This window comes from Cuculus canorus, chromosome 2, assembly GCF_017976375.1.
Source record: "Cuculus canorus isolate bCucCan1 chromosome 2, bCucCan1.pri, whole genome shotgun sequence".
NCBI classification, from domain to species: Eukaryota; Metazoa; Chordata; class Aves; order Cuculiformes; family Cuculidae; genus Cuculus; species Cuculus canorus.
This window is the reverse complement of record NC_071402.1, coordinates 108,523,116-108,546,864: the sequence shown is the minus strand read 5'-3', so window position 1 is coordinate 108,546,864 and position 23,749 is coordinate 108,523,116. Positions and strand designations below refer to the sequence as shown.

The 23,749-nt window shown below is 43.1% G+C and overlaps 1 protein-coding gene across 1 annotated transcript in view; it reads left to right on the top strand.

The window, feature by feature from the left end:
- The window catches only part of LOC128851158 (golgin subfamily A member 4-like), a 94,625-nt gene that overhangs the window by 3,623 nt on the left and 67,253 nt on the right, over nucleotides 1-23,749 (top strand). Inside the window, exon 2 of the mRNA XM_054057886.1 lies at nucleotides 23,011-23,103. The gene's annotated coding sequence lies outside the window, so the exon portion shown is untranslated. The remainder of the gene's footprint in view (nucleotides 1-23,010; nucleotides 23,104-23,749) is intronic.

The window sequence follows — 23,749 nt, the reverse complement described above, 5'->3', positions numbered from 1 at the left end:
TCCTGAACTGGTGAACTTTCAGTACAGTGTAAAGAGGCTGACCTGCAGAGCTACTGTTTTCAGTAAGCAGCAACTAATTATGATACCTTGCACACAATATTGTGACCCACTTAGTTAAGGGTATTCAGTGCATGTGTTAAAGGGTTGCTACTTGCTGAAAATCGGCCTTGTGAATCAATTTGGGCAGAAGTAGAAAATGAGAGAAGCTTTTTATTTTCTTGTAAAATAGTTGTCTTTCAGTGTTGCTTGTTCTTCAGTTGCTCTCAAGTTACATTAGAGGGGAAACTGGAGTTAAATTTCATCTTAAAAGTAGAATAGGTTAGTCTATTCACACCACATCTCCTTTGAAAACAGATTCTGTAAATGAGGAAGAAACAGGAAGGTTTTAAGGCCTATGAAACGTACTGGAGTTTTGCAGACTGTGGAATATACTTTAGTTGCCTTGCTTTTAGTAATTTTATACTTCAGCTGCATTCCATGTACAGGGCACTGTGTCCTCATATAGATTATCAGCAACTTTATACTGAGACATTTTCAAACCAAACATTTAACATTTCTTAGTTTTATGAGACTTTTGTTTGCATTCATTTTTGCACTTTTTTCTCCCTGTACCGTGCTGTAGGGAGACTTCACGCACCGTAACCTCTCTGCTCTATTCATGTCTTCTGTTTTGAAACTCAGAACTTGTAATTTTTCCTCTGGTTTGTAGTGTCCGAGACTAAATTTACTGACAAAAGACTGATTAAATCTGAAGCACTGAAAGCGTTAAGAGACCAGCTATACTAGCTGAAAGTTCCTAGTTCCACGGGGCCTGATGGGATTCATCGCAGATTTCTGAAAGAGCTCAGCCCCACTCAGTAGTCTTGGGAATCTTGAAAGTCCCCCCCGACTGGACGCCAGCCAACGCTTTTCCAATTTACAAGAAAGGCATGAGGGAAGAACCAGGAGAGTAACAGTCCTGTTAGTCTAAATTGGGAGAGAAGTGGCTGGAGAGCAGCCCTGCAGAAAGGAGTGTCGGGGTGCTGTGTTCTGTCCAGTTGCAGTGGTAGCATCTTCCCCATTGTTGCATCATACCAATGAGTAAGTGCCGCTGCCGGACATAGTACCCCAGACCCATCAACGGTGGAGTGGAGAGAGCTTTGTACTGCTTCTGCGGAGTCGCAAAATGTGGAACTGTCCGGAATGGCTTTTCTGCTGGCTATGGGAGGTAAGAACTGATCTTTAAATCACTGGTGTTAGGTTATGGTGAAGGAAGATGGGAAGGAGAGTAGGACATTGTCGTGAACAGATGGTTGTTTTTCAAACCCTGTGTATGCTTTTGGTGTGAAAATTTTCAGCAGGCCATGGAGCTGTTAGGGTGAATGCTTATGAGATACTAGAGGAGGTGTTTGACTTTTGAGTTATATTTTCAGGTGGGAACATCGAGTCCACTTGGTCAGACCTGCAACTACTGCAGATTATGGAACAATCTTGTGTTTTGTGTGATATTGGACTCAATTTATTGGTATTCAGATATTGTGAAAAGTACCCGTTGGTTGAGTCTAGAAAGTGAGTGTGATTCTCTAAAAGACTGCCTTTTTGGCAATACCTTTTCAGTAGTCTGGTACTCTGTCATTGGTGTTCTGAAGCATCCAAATTGTTTGTGGTGCTTGGTGATGGCGCTGGCTGTATTGTAGAATATATTGTAGATCTTATTTAGTAGTTGCTTTGTACACAAAAGCTTGTTGATATTTTAATGTTCATTATGTTTATATTGAAATTTTATATTTGAAGAATGAGGCTGGGAGGGTACATTTTGGTTGGCTTGGCTTGACTGGTTGCAACTTCAGTCAGCCGAAAGCTGTGAAACTTTTGTGAATAATTGTTTGCAAAACTTCTCAATCTTAAACAACTATGGTGTATTACTAAAGTATTAGGAGGCTTGAGTTTCAGATCTGGTCTAGGAGGAGCATGGACAGCAAAAAATAACTTTGTTGCGTGCTCTTCTGACTGATTCCTGACATTTTCTGATCTGCAGAATTTGTAGAAAGGTAGAACTTGTCACAACCAGTTTGTGGAACTGGTTGTTTTCTTTCTAAAAGGAAGATGTAGACCAGCTTTTACTGAGATGTTCTAGTTAGTAATTGTCCAAGTAAATTATGATTTGAAATAATTAATTCTGGCCCTTATGTATGCACTTACTGATATATGTGCTCTCTGCGTAGGGTAATTCCAAATCCTGCACAGCAGCTGAGGAGAGAAGTGAGCTGCATCCACTTTTAGGCTGCAGTGATGAAGACGCTTCATCAGATGAAGAGGTCGGTTGAGAACAGGTTTTCTGTGCTTTTCAGCTATACCTTCTTTTTAAAAATAATTGAAAATCTAACTTTGTGTCCTTGGTACAAATAGTCTTAATTTTTAGGTTAAATACTGAAGTGTTTAATATTAGTAAATCAGACCTTTAAGATGTAGTGGTTAAGCCCTGGACTAGGAAACCTTTTGAATTCCTCTTGTTTTAAAAATCTTACCCCTGAACTGAGCGCAGTAAGGTAGTGGGGCAGAAGTTACGTTCAGAGACTTCACTTGGTTTTCATGGCTCTTGCAGTGGGCCAATCCACTTTAATTTTTAGCATCCTGTTTTCTTCAGGAAATGATCAGCTATACTTGAAATTTGTCTTAGATTCCGTTAGGAACACTACCAGTGATCACAGGTTGGCAGTTTGCTGCTGCAGTGATAATACAAATGAAAGGAGGAGTACCTCATGGTTTGGTTTTGTATTTTGGAAATGCAGTATTTTTTTAAGAAATGCCTTTTTATGTTTATGCTTTTATATAATGCTTTTACATACTTATGTGTCATGACTTCCCTCTGTCCCTGAAGAGAGGTTTTCTGTTAACTGGTGCTCCATAACGTCAGCAAGCAGTGTCACCCAGAATAAATTATCAAGTGTTTCAGTGTGCAGACTTTGCTAGAGTGGTTTTTGTTGTAGTGGTGGTGGGTTTTTTTTTGGATTTCGATTTTTGAGGTTTTTTTTTTTTGGTTCTTTTTGGTGGTTGTTTTCTTATTTTTCAAAATTCCAAAGCAGTCTCAGCTTAAAAAACAAAAACCAGCTTTTATGTTTCATTCATGGAATACCAAGCAAGTTGTTTTTCTTGCCCCCTTTCTTCTTCAGCTTCTGTTTTAGTGGAGCTGTGAGTGTCCAGGGGCAGTGTTACAGAGAATCTCGTATCTTTTTGTGTGTCTAAGGAAGAAATCTGCCTAGTTATGTGTTCTTTTCTCGCAAGGAGCAAAATATGACTACACTGTGAGGTAAAAGCATATATTGATACTTCTGTAGAACTTTCTTCAGACAACTGTATTGGATGTTTTCTGTATTGGTCTTGGTGTCATTTGAAACATCCCTGGATGATTATAACATACTTACTTCGTAGTGCTTCCAGTCTTTCCTGGGGAAGAATAGTGTTTGGTTTACAAACTGTTACTACATTGATCTTGGACAGAATTTGAGATGAAATACATCAGTCATATTTGGTATAGTTCTTACAAGTTCAGCATTTTCTTTCTCTTCTATGATATGCTTATTTACAAGTCAGTTCCACCTGCAGAAGGTAATACAGCTAGCTTGGAGCCATCAACTAATAACCAACATTTGATAGCTTGCTGTGCATGACCTGCCTGAAATGTCACTCACAGCCTCATGAGTGTTATGGAAATGATGGCAGAGCACAATCTGTATAGCTCTTCTTAGAGCCAAAGATAAACTAGCCAAAGTACTTTTCGGTCTCACTTCAGTACTCCGTAATGACTGTGTTTTTAAATGAAATGAAATGTTCTTTTAGTGTGGGCTACTAATAAAGCAGGACAAGTAAAGATGAAATAATATCTTTTGTATGTCTTTGTTAATGCTGCATCTCTCTGTATTCGTATACTTAATTTGAAGTACTTCTAAATGGAGGTTGCCATGCAGAGATGGTAGTGGTTCAGAAACATCTATACCTTTTCCCTAAAGCCTGTATTTTACAACTCCAGATGCATCCACCAGGATGTTTAGATTGGGGATGAATGACACTGTGATTTTCTTTTGATACAGTGACTACTGTCCTGCCTCAGTACTGTTGTCTTGTGCCCTTCTGTATTTGTAGGGTCGGCTCCTTCTTTTAGTGCTTGCCTTTACTCAATCAGGAGTAGGGTGAAGTTGAGATGAGTTCATGACATTCTTGCATCAAAGTTCTGACTAACGTTCATGAAACTCGCATGAAAAATTTTTCATTGCATTCTATTGTTTGTTTAAACTGTTAGTTATGATATAGACCTTGGAGTTGTAAGTCAGCAAACACAATCAGTACTGCATCAATTTATATTCATAAGCTTTTTCTTTCTTTTTCTCAAAACCATAGTAGTTAGTAATGTGGATTGGCCTATTTTAGGCTGTGGATAGGTCGGTTCTTCTGGTCTTGGTAAAAAGGAGTTACATACCCTCCCTATTGCCCTCCTACCAGGTAGTTTGAGTGAATTTTTAAAATAAACTCCTTCCATTGCTTAAAGCTCTTTGCTATCTCACCTGTAACTTTTGGGTTTTGTAATTACCTTTTTGTGGTAATTAGACTACTGTCTAAGCCTCCTCTTATAACTGGCTCAGCTATCCATCAGAAGCCTCCTCAGCAGCAATGGCAACCAGTGTCACGCCCCTTCACCCACTCACGTTGTCTTGAGAGAGTCTGTGGGGAAGCAGAAGAGCCGTGTGCACTGCCCATCACGTCTTTCTGCTCCCAGCACTTTGAGTAAAGAGTTCTCACCCTGTGACATTGATAGCTGCACCAGCGTTCACTTCTCCTGACTCAGGAGACGCGTTCTGCATTATCTGCAGAATTTCAGCTTGCTTTGTGTCTGCGTTCAGAGAAGACACCGCTTCTTGTCCATCAGTGCACATCACCAGGCCAATTCTTCTGCATTTCTCCTTTGTGTCAAATGGGAATGTTAAAATTTGCAGGAATTGTGTTAATTCTTCAAAGCATGACTTTGAAGTCCCACGATCAACTCTAAACCCCATGTCAGCGATCAAGTCTGCATCTCAAACTGCAGTGCAAAACAGATGAGAACAAACCAGTGGTCATGGCATCTTCTCCACCATTTCTGTAACTAAAATGGAGTAATTTTTTTTCTAAGACAAGAGTTTCTGCTTTAGTTTAGTTTAGTTTAAAGTAAAGCAAGTTTGTGAAAACGTTTTAGCCGAAGCAGCCAAGCTACTGAAAGTGATAAAACTGTTCAAGGATTTTCACCAGATGTGGGTAACTCTAGGTTTGCTTTATGAACAACTCAGAGTTGGGCCGTCACCTCAGTGAGTGGCAAAGCCCCCCTCCCCATCATCAGATATTTCTATACATTATACAAAAGGTATTTTTCTTTGAAAAGTTCTTGGTGTTTTCCCACGGGCTTACAGGAAGTACCACCAAGTCCAGCAGTTCTTCCAGGCTGGTCTGATTGGGATGGTGTGTGCACCGCATGCTTTGTTTAAGGCAAGTCCGTGCCCCGGTAGTGCGTGAAGGGTGGAAATGCAGAAGCCTCTTTTGGGAAGGTCTGTGAATTCCAGGGCAGTCAGGTGTGTGTGTGAGGGCTCAGCGCCTGCTGCTGCACCTGCCCAGGACAGAGAGCCCATCTGCAGGGGCACTCAGAAAATGTTGAAGCCGCAAGCAATGCCAGGGGCCGTGGGGTGACAGTCGGGGCCGCAGGGCGAGCGTCCTGCATGCAGAGGCCGCCGCTTGACCGTCCAACCCGACAGAGTTGTGGGGTGAGCTTTCAGTCCGAGGGGTCACAGGGCGGGAGGTGCCCCGGGTCACTCACAGCGCCGGCCCCCAGCGCTGCTACCGCGACACTTTGGTGGTACGGAGCCCTCCTCCAAGCCTGTCCCGGGCATTCCCAGACTGCTCTGCCCTTTGTCCTCTCCACAGGCTGCCGTTCGAAAGCCACTCTCCTTGGACCAGACAAACAGCGCGGCAGACGCTGGACACCTGCCACAGCCGCTGCTCTGACCCGGCCGCAGCGCTCCTTCTGCCCGTTCCCAGAGAATGGGCTGGGTTGGAAGGGACCTCCACAAGCCTCCAGTTCACTCTCAGGATGGTAACCAGCACTCCCATAAGAGAGCAGCAGAGGAGATCATCCACACTCATCTTTGTTCCTGTGGAGTACTATGGGTTTCTTTGAAGTGGCTTGGTTAAAAAAGAAAAACCAAAGGAACAAAGAAGCCCTGAAATGGTGAATAAATTAAGAGTGTAGGACGTGACTGGTTTGTAAAGAGCCCATTTTGCTGGTTTGAAAGGTGTCATGACCCCTCCCCAGGTCGCCGTCGCGGGACCCGCACCCCACTCGGTTCGCTTCCGGCGTCGCGTTTAAGAAGCTGAACATGAGCGAGCAGCAGGCGGCGCCGCGCGGTGGGGGAGGCGGTGCCGGGCGGTGCCGCGGGTGCCGCAGGCGCCGGGGAAGCCAGAAAGGGGCGGGGCGGGGGAGTGGTCTCTGCCGGGCGGGGTTGACCGTTCAGCTGGAGCAGCGCGGGAAGGAAGGGTTTAGTTTCAGTAAGGGGCGTTTGCTAGGGTGGGTGTTTGTGTTCTTGATTTTTTTGGATTTTTTCCTTTGTTTGGTTTTTTTCTTTATATTTCAAAATTCCAAAACATTCTCAGCTTAAATAAAAGAGAAAAAAGAAAAAAAAGCTTGTATGCTTCATTTCTGGAATAATAAAGTTGTTTTTCTCGCTCACTTTCTTCTTCAGCCTTTCTTTTATCATAGAACCATACAATCATAGAATCACCAGGTTGGAAAGGACCCACCGGCTCATTGAGTGCAACCATTCCTAACACTCCCTAAACCATGCCCGTAAGCACTTCATCCACCTGTTCCTTAAACACCTCCAGGGAAGGTGACTCGACCACCTCCCTGGGCAGCCTGTTCCAGTGCCCGATGACTCTTTCCGTGAAGAATTTTTTTCTGATATCCAGCCTGAAGCTCCCCTGGTGGAGCTTGAGGCCATTCCCCCTTGTCCTGTTCCCTTTCACTTGGGAGAAGAGGCCAGCTCCCTCCTCTCCACAACCTCCTTTCAGGTAGTTGTAGAGAGTAATAAGGTCTCCCCTCAGCCTCCTCTTCTCCAGGCTAAACAACCCCAGCTCTCTCAGCCACTCCTCATAAGACTTGTTCTCCAGCCTCCTCACCAGCTTCGTTGCTCTTCTCTGGAAACGCTCCAGAACCTCAACACCCTTCTTGTGGTGAGGGGCCCAGAACTGAACACAGTAGTCAAGGTGCAGGCTCACCAGTGCCGAGTACAGAGGGAGAATAACCTCCTTGGACCTGCTGGTCACACCGTTTCTGATACAAGCCAAGATGCCACCTGGGCACACTGCTGGCTCATGTTCAGTCGGCTGTCAACCATTACCCCCAGGTCCCTCTCCTCCGTGCAGCTCTCCAGCCACTCTTTCCCCAGTCTGTAGCATTGCATAGGGTTGTTGTGCCCCAAGTGCAGCACCCGGCATTTGGCCTTGTTAAACATCATGCTACTGGCCACGGCTCAGTGGTCCAGCCTGTTAAGATCTCTGCAGAGCCTCCCTACCCTCCAGCAGATCCACACTTCCACCCAGCTTAGTGTCATCTGCAAACTTGCTGAGGGTGCACACAATGCCTTCACCCAGGTCATTGATAAAGACATTGAACAGGGCTGGACCCAGTACCGAGCCATGAGGAACCCCACTTGTAACTGGCCTCCAGCTGGAGTTAACTCCATTGACCACCATTCTCTGGGCTCGGCCATCCAACCAGTTTTCAACCCAGGAGAGCGTGCGCCTGTCCAGGTCAGAAGCTGCCAGTCTCTTAAGCAGAGTGCTGTGAGAAACTGTATCAAAGGCTTTACTGAAGTCCAAGAAGACTACATCCACAGCCTTTCCCCCATCCAGTAGTCGAGTCGCTTTGTCATAGAAGGCGATCAGGTTAGTTTGGCAAGATCTGCCTTTCGTAAACCCATGTTGACTGGGCCTGATCACCCGGTTCTCTTGCATGTGCCTCATGATAGCACTCAAGATTACCTGTTCTATGACTTTCCCCGGCACTGAGGTCAGACTGACAGGCCTGTAGTTCCCTGGATCCTCTCTGCAACCCTTCTTGTAGATGGGCACAACATCAGCCAGCCTCCTGTCTAGTGGAACTTCCCCAGTCAGCCAGGACCACTGGAAAATGATGGATAGGGGTTTGGAAAGGACATCCGCCAGCGCCTTCAATACTCTTGGGTGGATCCCATCCGGCCCCATAGACTTGTGGGTGTCTAGCTGGGCAAGCAAGTCTCTAACCGCCTCCTCTTGGATCATGGGAGCCTCATTCTGCTCCTCTAACTCCTGGGTTTGTACACAGAGGGAACAACTTTCCTTGCTATTAAAGACTGAGGCAAAGAAGGCATTAAGTACCTCAGCCTTGTCCTTATTCCCTGTCACTGTTGTTCCTTCTGCATCCAATAGGGACTGAATATTCTCCATAGTCCTCCTGTTCTTGTTAATGTATTGGTAGAAAGATTTTTTATTATCTTTCACAGACTTAGCCAATTTGATTTCTAGCTGGGCCTTAGCCCTCCTGATTTTTTCCCTGCACGATCTCACTTCCTCCCTGTAGTCCACCCAAGACGCCTGTCCCTTCCTCCGAAGCTCATAGACATTCTTCTTCTTTTTGATGCATCTCAAAATCTCCCTGCTCAACCAAGCTGGCTTTTTCCCCTGCCGGCTCCTTTTCCGGAACACAAGGATGTCTTGCGCTTGAGCTGCTAGGATTTCATTTTTGAAGAGCACCCAGGCCTCCCTTGCACTGAAGGACTGTCTCCCATGGGACTTTGCCAACCAACCTTCTGAACAGTCCAAAGTCTGCCCTCTGGAAGTTTAACGTGACTGTTTTGCTAATCCCCTTCTTTATCTCACCTAGAACTGAAAACCCTATCATCTCATGATGGCTTAATCCCAGGCGTCCTCCGACCATCACATCCCCGACAAGACCTTCTCTATTCACAAACAACAGGTCGAGGAGGGCACCCTCCCTTGTTGGTTCACTAACCAGTTGTGTGAGGAAGTTGTCTTCCACGCACTCCGGGAACCTCCTAGACTGCTTCCTTTCTACTGTATTGTACTCCCAGCAGATATCCGGAAGATTGACATCACCCACAAGGACAAGAGGTAGAGATCTAGAGACTATCCCCAGGTTTTAGTGGAACTGTGGGTCTCCGTGGGTGGTGTTACAGAGAAGTTCAAAATTTTTTTGTGTATAAGGAAGAAGTTGTAGCTAGTTAGGAATTCTGTCCTTGAAGTAGCAAGGTAGGACTCAGTGTGAGGCGAAAGCATCTATGGAAGAAGTGCAAAACAATAGGAAATGGAGCTGAGAATAAATTGTAGGGGTGCTTTAGTTTAAAAACCAGTAATCCACTAATCCACTAGGAATAAATCCCCCACAACAGGATAGTGCTTTGGAGCAGAATTTTGTTCATGCGAGGCGAAGCGCAATTTCCTAATCCAAACAGACTTCTTGTATGGGTGGTTATTGCTCCTTTCACTTGGTCTGAATCGGCATGGGCGACTGCTCATTTCTCAGCCTTCCTTAACTGTCTGGATTTCTCTTTCGCCTGTGGTATTTTTGTGCTTCTGTAAGTTTGCTCCACATCAAATCTTTCTGAAGCCCTTTATGCTGAAGTATTCCTTTTCTGCATTTATGTTTATGTGTGCTTAGGTGCGTTATCCAACCAGAGTAGAAATTGTGGATGTGATCATGATGATTTTACAGCTTACATACACCTATCAGGGTAAATCTTGATTAAAAGTTACCCTGCTTTTAGCTGAACTGCTCATCCTTTGTCCGCTACGTTTCAGTGCTTTGCTTCTCTTGGGAAAAAAATCGTATCCAAGATGATTTCTAGCATGTTTTCCTACTTCAGTTTGACCTGGTTCAAACACTACAAACCCATCTGGATTTGTGCAGGTTAGAAAACACCTGAACACAGGACTTTGGAAAAGCAGGATAGACAGATCAGGAACAGGAACATCTAAACTCTGTGCTAAAGCTGTTGCTTTCTGTTTTCTTGGTTCTGGGTTTCAGGGAAGGTTTTATTTTTTTGGTTTTTTTTTTTTTTTTTTGGAGAGTGTGTGTGTTTAGGAGAACAGAGGAACGTGTGCATGAAGTTTTGCACAGGATGTTTTCTTTCTGAAAGCCTTTTTTTTTTTTTCCTGTGCTCCTTTGGAGTCTTGAATAGCCTGTTGCCGTGTTTATTACAGGAAGCTTCCCCTGCTCCCTCAGTGTACTTTAACAGAGGAAGATTGTGTGATTCCACTTTTACTAATGTTGGCTGTAAACAACACGGGTCATCAATTACATTTTTCCTGCTATAATTTTGTCTTGTTGGTGTTTCTTTGATTTGTGCATGAATGTTACCTCAATAGTCATCGTGTCTAATTTAAGTGGAGATGCCAACATTTGCTGATGTCTTGTACTAACCTATGCACACATAGCACTTTGTAGGTCTGTATATCGCAGCAATCTGTTTTGAATTTAACAAACTAGCTTGTTTGCATGAAGACATCTTAATAAGCACTCAAGAGAAAATACTAAAAACATAGATGAGAAAAAAAACACAGATGCCATTTGTAGGAATTGGTGAATTACAGTCCTTGTAGTGTATTCCTTCTAAAAGTTTATTTTCCTCCCGTGGGGCATAACTCAACAAGTGCTTCCCGGATCCCCAGCAAGTGGACCAGCATCCCCACAGGTACGACAACCCCTGTTTTTTCCTTTGCTGCTGTGTTGTCTCTGTGTTATATTCTTGCAGTATTGTTTGGCCTAGCAGTAGATGTCCCTGCGCAATTTGTTCCTCTTGTAGTATTGACAAATGATAATGTTGGGCAAATACAAGTAAGAGGTGCTTTTTAATAGAAGATGGTAATAACTAGCAATAAAAGAGAAATCGGATAAATTTTAAAAAATACTCTTGATCTCAATTATATTTACATAGTTGGTATGGATTTGTAGTACAGTTTCATTTCACTCCTGAGGTCAGGTAGGTTTTGTTATGGTTATTGTCTCCTTAGGTTACAGTGAATGGAAAAAGAAAAGCTCTAATATATTTGTGAGGAGATTAATGACACGGACTCCGATAGCTTGGATCGAAGACCTTTATTGCTCTCAGTGAGCTTCTTATATACATATTGTTATGTTGCATCTAAAACTTGGCATCATTTGATTGGTTGCAAACAGCTGTTCACGTGTATAAGCTTATACTACTCTTGGTTAGTTGCTACTGTCCACACGCCTAGATCAAATGCTTACTTGGTTAATCAGCTTTGTATATTTTACATGCTTTCCCCCTAAGTTATCATGATTTCTACTTTTCTAGCTTACACCTCCCTCTCAGCTTCTGGGCATACAGCCATAGCTTACTGTTGCTATCCGTTGTTTCCTCTTACTGCACTGTTCATGGTCCTTCAAGGCCATCGTGGCCTTTGTTAATATAAAATGTTTCTACGTATTTGGTATTGAGAGTAAAGAAGTTGGGATTAATTAAAAGGCGTCCAAATGATTGGTCAGAGCAAATTAAAAGGGCAAGTTCACAGAAGCCATATTATCAAAGCCTTGTGAAGCAGAATGTGAAGCTGAAGCCTATTTGCTGCCCCAAGAGCCAGTGCAGCATCAGGTTTGCAGTTGGGCGTGCGAGGACCTCTGTCCATGCTCATAACGTCACTCGGGAGCTGGGTACCAGCCCGTAGAAAGCCACGGGCTTTCTCTGTGGCTGCGCTCCTGGTTTTGAGGTGTGTGCTGTGCTGAACAGCAGCGCTGGTGTGGAGGTTGCAGGAGCCATCAGACCCTGCGAGGTCCCACCTTTTCCCGAAGGCAGGGTAGCTCCAGGCAGCCGGGCATCTCGCCCGCAGGTGGGAGCCCTCCCTTGGGGGCGAGGGACAGTGACTGAGCGTCTGGGCGTGCTTGTACCCGAGGCTCATGCTCACCTGCAAGGGGCTGTCCCTGTGCCCCCAGCCGGGGGCATTTTGGTTCAGATCCGTGCTGCGTCTGCACCAGCAGCTGAGAACAGTGGGTCAGAGCGCTGGGTGTGCCGTGCTCATCCGAGCCAAAGCCTGTGCCTGTGCCGTCACCCTGTGCTAAGCTAAACTGTCAGCCCGTAGGAGGGAAAACCCCACAGCATCACTGACAGAAGTGGCTTGCCGGAGTTTTGGGCTTTTTCCCCTTCACTAGAGAATCAAATGAAAGACGCTCCTTCTGCCTCTGGTCTGTATCCACATGCTCGAGTAGGTTTACCTTTGCTGGTTTTTGGTACTTGATCAAGTTTGGAAGGCATCTATGTACACCAGAGCTAAAGCTTTTGAATATGAAAAGGAGGCTGGACAAGCACATACTTACTTTCCACATCTTCTGTCATAGCCCTTTTGATACACATCTATTTATGTTATGAGGAATTCCTCAATAGCAGTCTTCAGTGTCCTTCTCAGACTAGAATCAGGAGGGACTTGCGTATCCCAAGAGGACCATTTCTGTGTTGGTTTCAGTAAATCTCTTTGCACTTGGTCTTGCATTGATCTACTTTGCTTTGCTGGGAAGGAATTGTTTGTAAAGCTCAAAAGTGCTCGTCAGAAGTCTGGTCAGCAGCTGTTGAGAACCTGAGGCAATGCAGGCTTCAAAAGTGGATGTAGTTTTTCATTCTTTTTTTTTTGTTTTTTTTTGTTTGTTTGTTTGTTTTTGTTTTGAATCATGTTCTGTCTTTGCTGGGCCAACAGAACCCAGGTTGATAGGTGGTGCTTGCTTTTACACAAGTGATCTTTGCAGAATGACGGTGATAGAAGCATTAGTTTCCTGGGGGAAATCCCTGGGCAGGTATATATGGATGAAGTAAATAGATAAATGAAAAAGAATTAAATACAACTCTGGGAAATGATTTACAGTGCGTGCAAGAAGTGTGCATGGTTCCGATTCTCTCCATAAGCAGTTAGATGTGAATTAATTTAACTTGAAATACATTTATTTATCTATTAAAAGAGTTTTTTTAAAGGCATCACAATTTTTAAGCTTTAAAAGCATAGGAAGTAAATAAAAGAAACATCCCTAAGGCGGTATCTTATAAGATTCTGGAGATCCTACTAAGGCATGTAGACAAATCTACAAGTTTCTGAAGATGTTCAGCCAAATGAATGCAAGTAAGAAGCAGGTAAGGCCACGCAGTTCATTTCTTTTGCATTTTCTGGCTTTCTCATCTGAGACATGTTTGAGGAATAAAAAAAGCCAGCTTTCGGCTCTTCTAGATGGCATTTGTCCTGTTGGAATGCTAGCATGCTGAATGGCCATAAGAGGAATTTAGGTTTCTTCTCCTTCTGTTGACTTAATAAAGCGCACTCTTCAACTTCCCAAAGAAATGTGTGCGTGGAAAACAGTTTTCAGGAGCACACTTGAAGTGATCCCTACACAAACTTAGCTTTAGGAAGAAAGAATCCGTGATAATTTTGCATCAAATCTAGACTCTTGCTGTTTTAATGCTGGTATTACACTGGGATAATCCTACTGTGTTGTGTGGGATGTTGTTTAGTAAAAGAAATACCCACTTAATGGTTGGATTCTGGGGTCACAACTGCAAAGCAGTATTTTTAATATGATTTCATAATAGTTGGACAAATCTTTTCACTTCACACTTCGATTTTCATTTGAGACATGTTTCTTGGATTCTCAGGAGCTCCAACAAGCTAAGAAATATCACCGACAGGAATTGGAGGCTTTGCTAGAAGAAAAAGATCAACTTAGCGTCCTAGAAACTGAACTAAAATGCCTTACCCAACAGATGCTTTTAAAAACGGCTGTTCTGACATTTATTTTTTTTCTCTGAACTATGTATTTTCTATAATGTATATCCATGTGTTACAATAATTACCTCAGTGTTGTAAAGCTTCTTGAGGATTTCTGATTATCTGGAAATTAAGTGCATCTTTGTGCTAGAGGATCACTTGTAAAACCTCACTCGTGTTAAATATGATTGTTTGATCTGCAAATCAATACCTCTGTAATGTCTTTGTTATGAAGAACATAACATTAGCAGATGTTTGATCTAAAACTGTGTTGGCAAAATGTGTTTTGCGTAACTGGTCTTTGTTTCTGCACTCAATGCTATTGTGCTTTACTGGTTTTAAAACCTGAAAAAATTCAGGCATTTTTCCTTTCTGTGCTTGCTGATAGAAATTTTATTTAACTCTCTAGTTCTGAAGATGAAAATACAGTCCTTTTAGAATCCTTGGGGTTTTTTAACAGAAAGAACACTTGATTTAGCTGTCCTTGCTGAAACGGTGGTTCCAAGATGGTCAGGCAGGCACTGAAATGCCTGATCTCGATACCTGTTCTGAACAGCGAGACCCAAGTCCAGTGTGTGTTGTGGAACCAGGAAGCACCGGTGGGTATTGCGGGTTTTTCAAGAGACCTTGAGTTTTGGGGAATACGCCTGCTGTTACTTACAATGGTGTAGCAATACTTAGGGCTGAACATGTCAGAGTAAGGATTTATTTTCTAGCAGGAGCCAGTTGTTTTGAACACGCTGTGATTGATAGCTAGAAGACAGAATGGCTCTTCTAAGACGCTAACTTTTCATAAGAATTGCAACACAATATGATCTTACCTTTGTCAGTAACGATGATAGGGTAGTAATCGCTTTTGCTGGTAGGGGTTGTTGCTATCCCCACTTAATATGATTAAGAGATTTTGTCCCCCGTAAGCGAGGGCCTGTCCCTGGTGTTTAGAGAGGAGCAATCGTGCTGAATATGCTCCTCAATGCCAGCTTTAAAAAAACCCAAGCCAAACACCACAACGAAACAAACCAAAAACTCCCACCCCAAACACTGATGAAGAGGAGGTAAAATGTAAATTGATTAAAAAATGTCCAATGAAGGAAAAGTGACTGAGTCATTGGATTTTCTTAGGATTATGAAGAGTTTCTCAGTTCGTTGTTCCTTCAATTTTTTTTTATCAAGGTCTTGGTGCTTGGAGTAACTCCTGGTGGTGTAAAAGGCGACGTGTCCCTTAGGAGAAGCATGCAAATTACAATGCTTTTAGTTTTTGTTTGTTTACAGAATGCATATTTCAATAAAAAATATCTTAACCGGGAGGAGGAAGTTTTCTGACGATCCTTAGTTGCTGGAGGATTTTTATTTTTTTTTTTTTGAACTAGGTAAATTTTGGTTACTCTCCAAAATAGTCTCTCCTCTCTCATCTTTTATGGCACTTTGTTTTCTGACATAGAAATATAGCGTGATCTCTGGTCTTGAAGGAAGGAACTTAAGTTTATTCCTGGCAAGGATTGTATTCTGGCTTGAAATCCTTTTAGCTACGTGTTTTATTTATTTTCCAGCTTTTTCTGACAAGAATCCTTGCCACAGGGCATGGTAATTGCAGAGACAAAGCCACAGGTTCATGAAACATTGTAAATGAAGGAGGAGGACATAGCCCAACTACGTGCTAAGATCAAACAGCTAAATACAGAAGTCAAGGAACTAAAAGAACAGAAAGGAAAATCTGAAAGAGCTTGTAAGAAATTCTACAGATGATTAACTTTCACATTGAAACATGAGAAAGCTTTAGCGTGGTCTTCTTGCAGTCTTTCATCAGTTGTGGTTTGGCATGGGTATTAAGAGGTGCTTTTTCCCCTGATGTTCTCTGTGTCAGCTCTGCTACCGTCGTTACCAACTTCACTTCTGGTCCGCAGAGTCTAGGGATGCTTTTGACTGGTTCATCTCTGTTATGGATTCAGCTGGAGTTAGGAAGGAAACTGCTGAAGGGCAGCTGCACTTTCCCGTTTGTAGGAGAAAAGAGTGAGTTTTGTGCTGGTATAACTTCAGGAAGGAAACTTGCACCTCTCTATAAACGGTCAGTGTGAAGCCACTTGTATTTCACATAGAAAACCTAGTGGTGAGTGTGTAAGAGCTTGGGAAGAAGTAGATACAAGAGGATGTGTTACAACCCTACTAAGCGTATTGGTTCGATAACGTTGGTGGAAGCATTTCTGATTTAGTGAGTTGGCAGTGATAATTCCGCTGCTGGGTCAGTGCTGGGTGGACACAGCATTCCATAGTGACCCCAGTGGGCATGTAGGAGAGGGGTGAGGAAGGCACTCGGGGCTCTCCCCTGCATGTCGGTGTCGCCTTCGTACTAGGGAGCCCAGACCTGGGTACAGCGCTGTGGGCATGGCCTCTCCAGCACTGAGCAGAGAAGGGTCACCTCCCTCTAGCTGCTGGCAATGCTTTGCCCGCTGCAGCCCAGGGCACCACTGGCCTTGGCCTTTGGGCAAGGGCACCTTGCTGGCTCCTCGTCACCTTGGTGTCCACCACGTCCCCCCTGGATGTTTGCTGCCTTGCTGCTCTCCAGCAGCTTGGCCAAGCTGCTTTTGGTCACAAGTAGTTGTGGCTGCCAGTTCTTCTGCATTTGTCCTTTGTGTCCAAATGGGAGTATCAGGTTTTGCAGGAATTTTGTTAATTTTTCAGTGTTTCACTCTGAAGCCTCACAATCAGCTCTAAAGCCAATGTAGGCAACCAAGTCTGCATCCCTGACTGCAGTGCAAAAAGGATGGGAATAAAGCAATGGTAATGGCCATCTTCTATACTGTTTCTGTAATGAACTGTGGACAGTTTTGTTTGGTTGGGTTTTTTTTTCCTAAAACAAGGGTTTCTGCTTTAGTTTAAAGTAAAGCAAGTTTGTGAAAATGTTTTTAGGCAACACAGATGAGCTACTGAAAGACAAAGCGATAAAACCTGATTTTAAGTTAAAATAAATGAGCAGAGAAGCCAGGAGATAGAAGAGCAGAAGAATATATGGTTTTGCATATTAGTGTAACTTGCGCTCATGCTTGTATTTGCTAGTACATTGATCCAGCAGATACTTAAGAAGAGCAACAAAGCTGGTGAAGAGGCTGGAGAACAAGTCTTATGAGGAGCAGCTGAGGGAACTGGGGTTATTTAGCCTTGAGACAAGGAGGCTGAGGGGAGACCTCATTGCTCTCTACAACTACCTGAAAGGAGGTTGTGGAGAGGAGGGAGCTGGCCTCTTCTCCCAAGTGTCAGGGGACAAGACAGGGGGGAATGGCCTGAAGCTCCACCAGGGCAGGTTCAGGCTACATCAGAAAAAGATTTTTTCACAGAAGGGGTCACTGGGCACTGGAACAGGCTGCCCAGGAAAGTGGTTGAGTCACCATCCCCAGAGGTATTTAAAAGACGGGTGGATGAAATGCTCAGGGGCGTGGTTTAGTGGTTGATAGGAGTGGTTGGACTTGATGATCCTGGAGGTCTTTTCCAACCTGGTGATTCTATGGTTTTTCTAGTTTACTTCTTAAAAGCCTGTTTACTTTATCTGAGGGGAAAGCTCAGACTGTGAGGACATGGAGCCAGCTTTGTACATTCCAGTTTTCTGATTTCATGTTTGGCTTAACGTGACATTTTGTTAGAGCTTGAGTTTCCATTTGACAGCCTTAATTCTGAGTTAAAACAAGTTATTATATATACCGTCTAGGCAGTGTTGAGCACTTGCTAGAAGTCCTTTTGTAGTGAGAAAGAACGGTTGTTATTGTCTCCCTGAAGTGATTACAAGAAAGTACTGAGTGATCTTTGGGTTTATTTCTTCTTGTTTGTTTACTTGCTTGTTTGTTTAAGGAGATTGCTGGTGTTAAGTGGGAATTCGTTATGTCTGAGAGAGTAGAGAGACCATTCATGTCAGCAAATGAGACTGAGACAAAATCAGTAAGACTTGGATGCAGGAAGAGAAGTCAACGTTCACCCCAGGATGACAAGTCCCCTGGTAAGAAGGGATTCCCCATTTTCATTTAGAGATTACCAAGATTGATGCTCTGAAACTATTACAGAAAGGGGAGACCAGAACAGCATAGCTATTGTCTGCAGTGTAAGTACTATGTTGTGGCTTTAGTTGAAATATTGTACTTGTGCAACCTCTCGGTGTACTTCCCAACGCACTTGGACAGATAAGCTTATGCCAATTAATCTTCTGTGGTGAATGGTGTAAATTATGTCAGTAAATAAAGCCTGAAGTTCAGTGAGTTGTGTCAGAAAAGTGGATGTCACAGTATTGAGGTGAAGTGCATTGCTAGGTTTGCTGGAGGGTGGCAGGGCTATGAAGGAAGCCCAGAGCAATGAGGTCGCTCTTGACAGAATAGGGAAAAAACCCACCGCGCTGATGGGGTTGGTGTAGAAGTCCAAATTTTTGTCAGGTCACTAAATGAATGTGGTCCTAGTCTGCTCATACGTGTGCTGAAAGGCATGAGAAAAACAAGCAGCAGAACATCTGAGGCCAAGCAGTTCACCAGGGTGCTAAGGGGAAAACCCACACATTCCCAGATGAGACAGCCATAAGAGAACACAAGGAATACTTTGGATCCATTCTAGAGGAGAAGTAGATGCAGCCTGCAAGTCCCTGAGAAGCTCTTTCCTTCATAGCTCATCATCGGAGGGCTGGTTGTAGAGTTTGAAGAGCTGTTGCTCACTTTAAAGGGTAGTTTCAAGATTCCAGAGAATGATGTTTGTTAATAATTCAGCTCATAACACCCACCAGTTTCAAACATTTAAGGAAGAAATAGAGACTTTTTGTCAGCGCTGGGATGGGCGCTGCTCTGCCCCTGCTGCAGCGCTCCTTCTCCCCGTTCCCAGAGAATGGGTTGGATTCGAAGGCACCTCCACAATCCTCCAGTTCCTACCCCCTGCCATGGGCAGGGACACCTCCCACTGGATCAGGCTGCTGGATCAGTTCTCATAAGTCGCCTCTGTCTCTGTCATCTAGATGGCTTTAATCTTTTTCTTGCTTTTAGTAACTGTGGAAGAACTGTGAATATAGGACACAGCTCAGAGCAACGATTTGGGGTTTTTTGTCATAATTTAATTGGCTGTTTTTGGTATAGTTTCACAAAATTATTTGAGAAACTACCTTATTTAACTGATAATAACACACGTTAGGTATGACATGGGTGTAGAGTATCTTTGAAAGTGACAGTAGCCAAGAGAAATCATAGACTCATAGAATGCCAGGCTGGAAGGGACCTCAAGGATCATCTGGTCCAAACTTTTTAGGGGCTCTGTAGTTTAAATTAGATGGCTCCAAACCCTGTCAAGCTGAGCCTTAAAAGTGTCCAGTGTAGAAGACTCCACTACATTGCTGGGGAGATTATGCCAGTGTTTGACTGCTGTGATGTTTTCATGCATGTGTTGAAGTAGAAAAAACCCCTTCTACCAGTTGAAGTTTGTTTCCAAAGACTTTGAGGAGTTAACTTTCTATTGGCAAACTCAGTGCTGAAAAAGGTAATATCTGGCCAAATCTCTTCGGCTTTTATGCTGGGTTAAGCATTTTCTGCATCTTGGAATCGGAAATAATAAAATCAGGTGTAAATTCTGTATTGTATTGCTGACTATTAAGCTATTTGGTTAATTTTACGAATAGGCGATTCTTTGCCTGAGCATGATCTGAATGTAATTTGAACCACTGGGAGATCTGACACTGCATCGTCTCAATAGTAGAGCATGGTTTTAAAACTGCTGATGTTCAGCTATGTAGTATTTTTTACATCACTCGCTTGTCAAATAAGGGTAGTATTTTTGGAAATGGATCGACTGTAAAGAAAGCTCTGTGTAGCTTGCTGGGTTTTACTTTAAGCCCTTTCATAGTTCTTAACTCTGGATCTTCTCTGTTTAGTGAAGTTAAGTAAATATTTGTCAGTGGCAGTTTAGAGTGCTGTCCTGAACTGGTGAACTTTCAGTACAGTGTAAAGAGGCTGACTTGCAGAGCTTACTGATTTCAGTAAGCAGCAACTAATTATGATACCTTGCACACAATATTGTGACCCACTTAGTTAAGGGTATTCAGTGCATGTGTTAAAGGGTTGCTACTTGCTGAAAATCGGCCTTGTGAATCAATTTGGGCAGAAGTAGAAAATGAGAGAAGCTTTTCATTTTTTTGTAAAATAGTTGTCTTTCAGTGTTGCTTGTTCTTCAGTTGCTCTCAAGTTACATTAGAGGGGAAACTGGAGTTAAATTTCATCTTAAAAGTAGAATAGGTTAGTCTGTTCACACCACATCTCCTTTGAAAACAGATTCTGTAAATGAGGAAGAAACAGGAAGGTTTTAAGGCCTATGAAACGTACTGGAGTTTTGCAGACTGTGGAATATACTTTAGTTGCCTTGCTTTTAGTAATTTTATACTTCAGCTGCATTCCATTTTACAGGGCACTGTGTCCTCATATAGATTATCAGCAACTTTATACTGAGACATTTTCAAACCAAACATTTAACATTTCTTAGTTTTATGAGACTTTTGTTTGCATTCATTTTTGCACTTTTTTTCCCCCTGTACTGTGCTGTAGGGAGACTTCACGCACCATATCCTCTCTGCTCTATTCATGTCTTCTGTTTTGAAACTCAGAACTTGTAATTTTTCCTCTTGTTTGTAGTGTCCGAGACTAAATTTACTGACAAAAGACTGATTAAATCTGGAGGCAATGCACCTTGGCTGTAACAGTAAGGCCAACGCCTTCTCTTACATATGAATGGTTACTTAACTGATGCCAACCCTCTGATTCTGAAAGCCTGTGCTCTGCCTCTTGAAGACTGTAGAGCATGTTAGTTTCTAACTGGTGACAGGGAGGAAAAGGAAAAAAAAAAAAGCTATTGCAGTCCCAGGTGTCTCTTGGACAAATACTTGGTAAAGACCTGACAAATTGAGATGAAGAAAAAGCAGAGATATTAAGTGTGGGTTTTGCCTCAGTCTATAGTAGAACTGAATTGATAGATCTCAGGGTGCCTGGTCCTCCGAGTTGGAGGACCGCGAGTGTGGAAATAGTGATTTTCCATTTGTGGGCACTGAAAGTTTTAAGAGACCAGCTATACTAGCTGAATGTTCCTAAGTCCACGGGGCGTGATGGGATTCACCCCAGAGTTCTGAAGGAGCTCAGCCCCACTCAGTAGTCTTGGGAATCTTGAAAGTCCCCCCTCGACTGGAAGCCAGCCAACGCTATTCCAATTTACAAGAAAGGTATGAGGGAAGAACCAGCAGAGTAACAGTCCTGTTAGTCTAAATTGGGAGAGAAGTGGCTGGAGAGCAGCCCTGCAGAAAGGAGTGTCGGAGTGCTGTGTTCTATCCAGTTGCAGTGGTAGCATCTTCCCCATTGTTGCATCATACCAGTGAGTAAGTGCCGCTGCCGGACGTAGTGCCCCAGACCCGTCAAGGGTGGAGTGGAGAGAGCTTTGTACTGCTTCTGCAGAGTAGCAAAATGTGGAACTGTCCGGAATGGCTTTTCTGCTGGCTATGGGAGGTAAGAACTGATCTTTAAATCACTGGTGTTAGGTTATGGTGTAGGAAGATAGGAAGGAGAATAGGATATTGTCGTGAACAGATGGTTGTTTTTCAAACCCTGTGTATGCTTTTGGTGTGAAAATTTTCAGCAGGCCATGGAGCTCAGTCTATAGAAGAATTGAATTGATAGATCTCAGGGTGCCTGGTCCTCCGAGTTGGAGGACCGCGAGTGTGGGAATAGTGATTTTCCATTTGTGGGCACTGAAAGTGTTAAGAGACCAGCTATACTAGCTGAACGTTCCTAAGTACATGGGGCGTGATGGGATTCAGCCCAGAGTTCTGAAGGAGCTCAGCCCCACTCAGTAGTCTTGGGAATCTTGAAAGTCCCCCCCAACTGGAAGCCAGCCAACGCTATTCCAATTTACAAGAAAGGCATGAGGGAAGAACCAGGAGAGTAACAGTCCTGTTAGTCTAAATTGGGAGAGAAGTGGCTGGAGAGCAGCCCTGCAGAAAGGAGTGTGGGGGTGCTGTGTTCTGTCCAGTTGCAGTGGTAGCATCTTCCCCATTGTTGCATCACACCAGTGAGTAAGTGCCGCTGCCAGACGTAGTGCCCCAGACCCGTCAAGGGTGGAGTGGAGAGAGCTTTGTACTGCTTCTGCAGAGTAGCAAAATGTGGAACTGTTCGGAATGGCTTTTCTGCTGGCTATGGGAGGTAAGAACTGATCTTTAAATCACTGGTGTTAGGTTATGGTGTAGGAAGATAGGAAGGAGAGTAGGATATTGTCGTGAACAGATGGTTGTTTTTCAAACCCTGTGTATGCTTTTGGTTTGAAAATTTTCAGCAGGCCATGGAGCTTTTATGGTGAATGCTTATGAGATACTAGAGGAGGTGTTTGACTTCTGAGTTTTATTTTCAGGTGGGAACATTTGAGTCCACTTGGTCAGACCTGCAACTACTGCAGATTATGGAACAATCTTGTGTTTTGTGTGATATTGGACTCAATTTATTGGTATTCAGATATTGTGAAAAGTACCCGTTGGTTGAGTCTAGAAAGTGAGTGTGATTCTCTAAAAGACTGCCTTTTTGGCAATACCTTTTCAATAGTCTGGTACTCTGTCATTGGTGTTCTGAAGCATCCAAATTGTTTGTGGTGCTTGTTGATGGTGCTGGCTGTATTGTAGAATATATTGTAGATCTTATTTAGTAGTTGCTTTGTACACAAAAGCTTGTCAATATTTTCATGTTCATTACATTTACACTGAAATTTTATATTTGAAGAATGAGGCTGGCAAGCTACAGTTTGGTTGGCTTGGCTTGACTTGTGCAACTTCAGTCAGCCGAAAGCTGTGAAACTTTTGTGAATAATTGTTTGCAAAACTTCTCAATCTTAAACAGTTGTGGTGTATTACTAAAGTATTAGGAGGCTTGAGTTTCAGATCTGGTCTAGGAGGAGCATGGACAGCAAAAAATAACTTTGTTGCGTGCTCTTCTGACTGATTCCTGACATTTTCTGATCTGCAGAATTTGTAGAAAGGTAGAACTTGTCACAACCAGTTTGTGGAACTGGTTGTTTTCTTTGTAAAAGGAAGATGTAGACCAGCTTTTGCTGAGATGTTCTAGTTAGTAATTGTCCAAGTAAATTATGATTTGAAATAATTAATTCTGGCCCTTATGTATGCGCTTACTGATATATGTGCTCTCTGCGTAGGGTAATTCCAAATCGTGTACAGCAGCTGAGGAGAGACGTGAGCTGCATCCACTTTTAGGCTGCAGTGATGAAGACGCTTCATCAGATGAAGAGGTCGGTTGAGAATGGGTTTTCTGTGTTTTTCAGCTTTACCTTCTTTTTAAAAATAATTGAAAATCTAACTTGATACAAATAGTCTTAATTTTTAATTAGGTTAAATACTGAATTTTTAATTAAGGTTAAATACTGAAGTGTTTAATATTAGTAAATCAGACCTTTAAAATGTAGTGGTTAACCCCTGGACTAGGAAACCTTTTGAATTCCTCTTGTTTTAAAAATCTTACCCCTGAACTGAGCGCAGTAAGGTAGTGGGGCAGAAGTTACGTTCAGAGACTTCACTTGGTTTTCATGGCTCTTGCAGTGGGCCAATCCACTTGAATTTTTAGCATCCTGTTTTCTTCAGGAGATGATCAGCTATATTTGAAATTTGTCTTAGATTCCATTAGGAACACTACCAGTGATCACAGGTTGGCAGTTTGCTGCTGCAATGATAATAGAAATGAAAGGAGGAGTACCTCATGGTTTTATTTTGTCTTTTGGAAATGCAGTATTTTTTGAAGAAATGCTTTTTTATGTTTATGCTTTTATATAATGCTTTTACATACATATGTGTCATGACTTCCCTGTGTCCCTGAAGAGAAGTTTTCTGTTAACTGGTGCTCCATAACGTCAGCAAGCAGTGTCACCCAGAATAAATTAA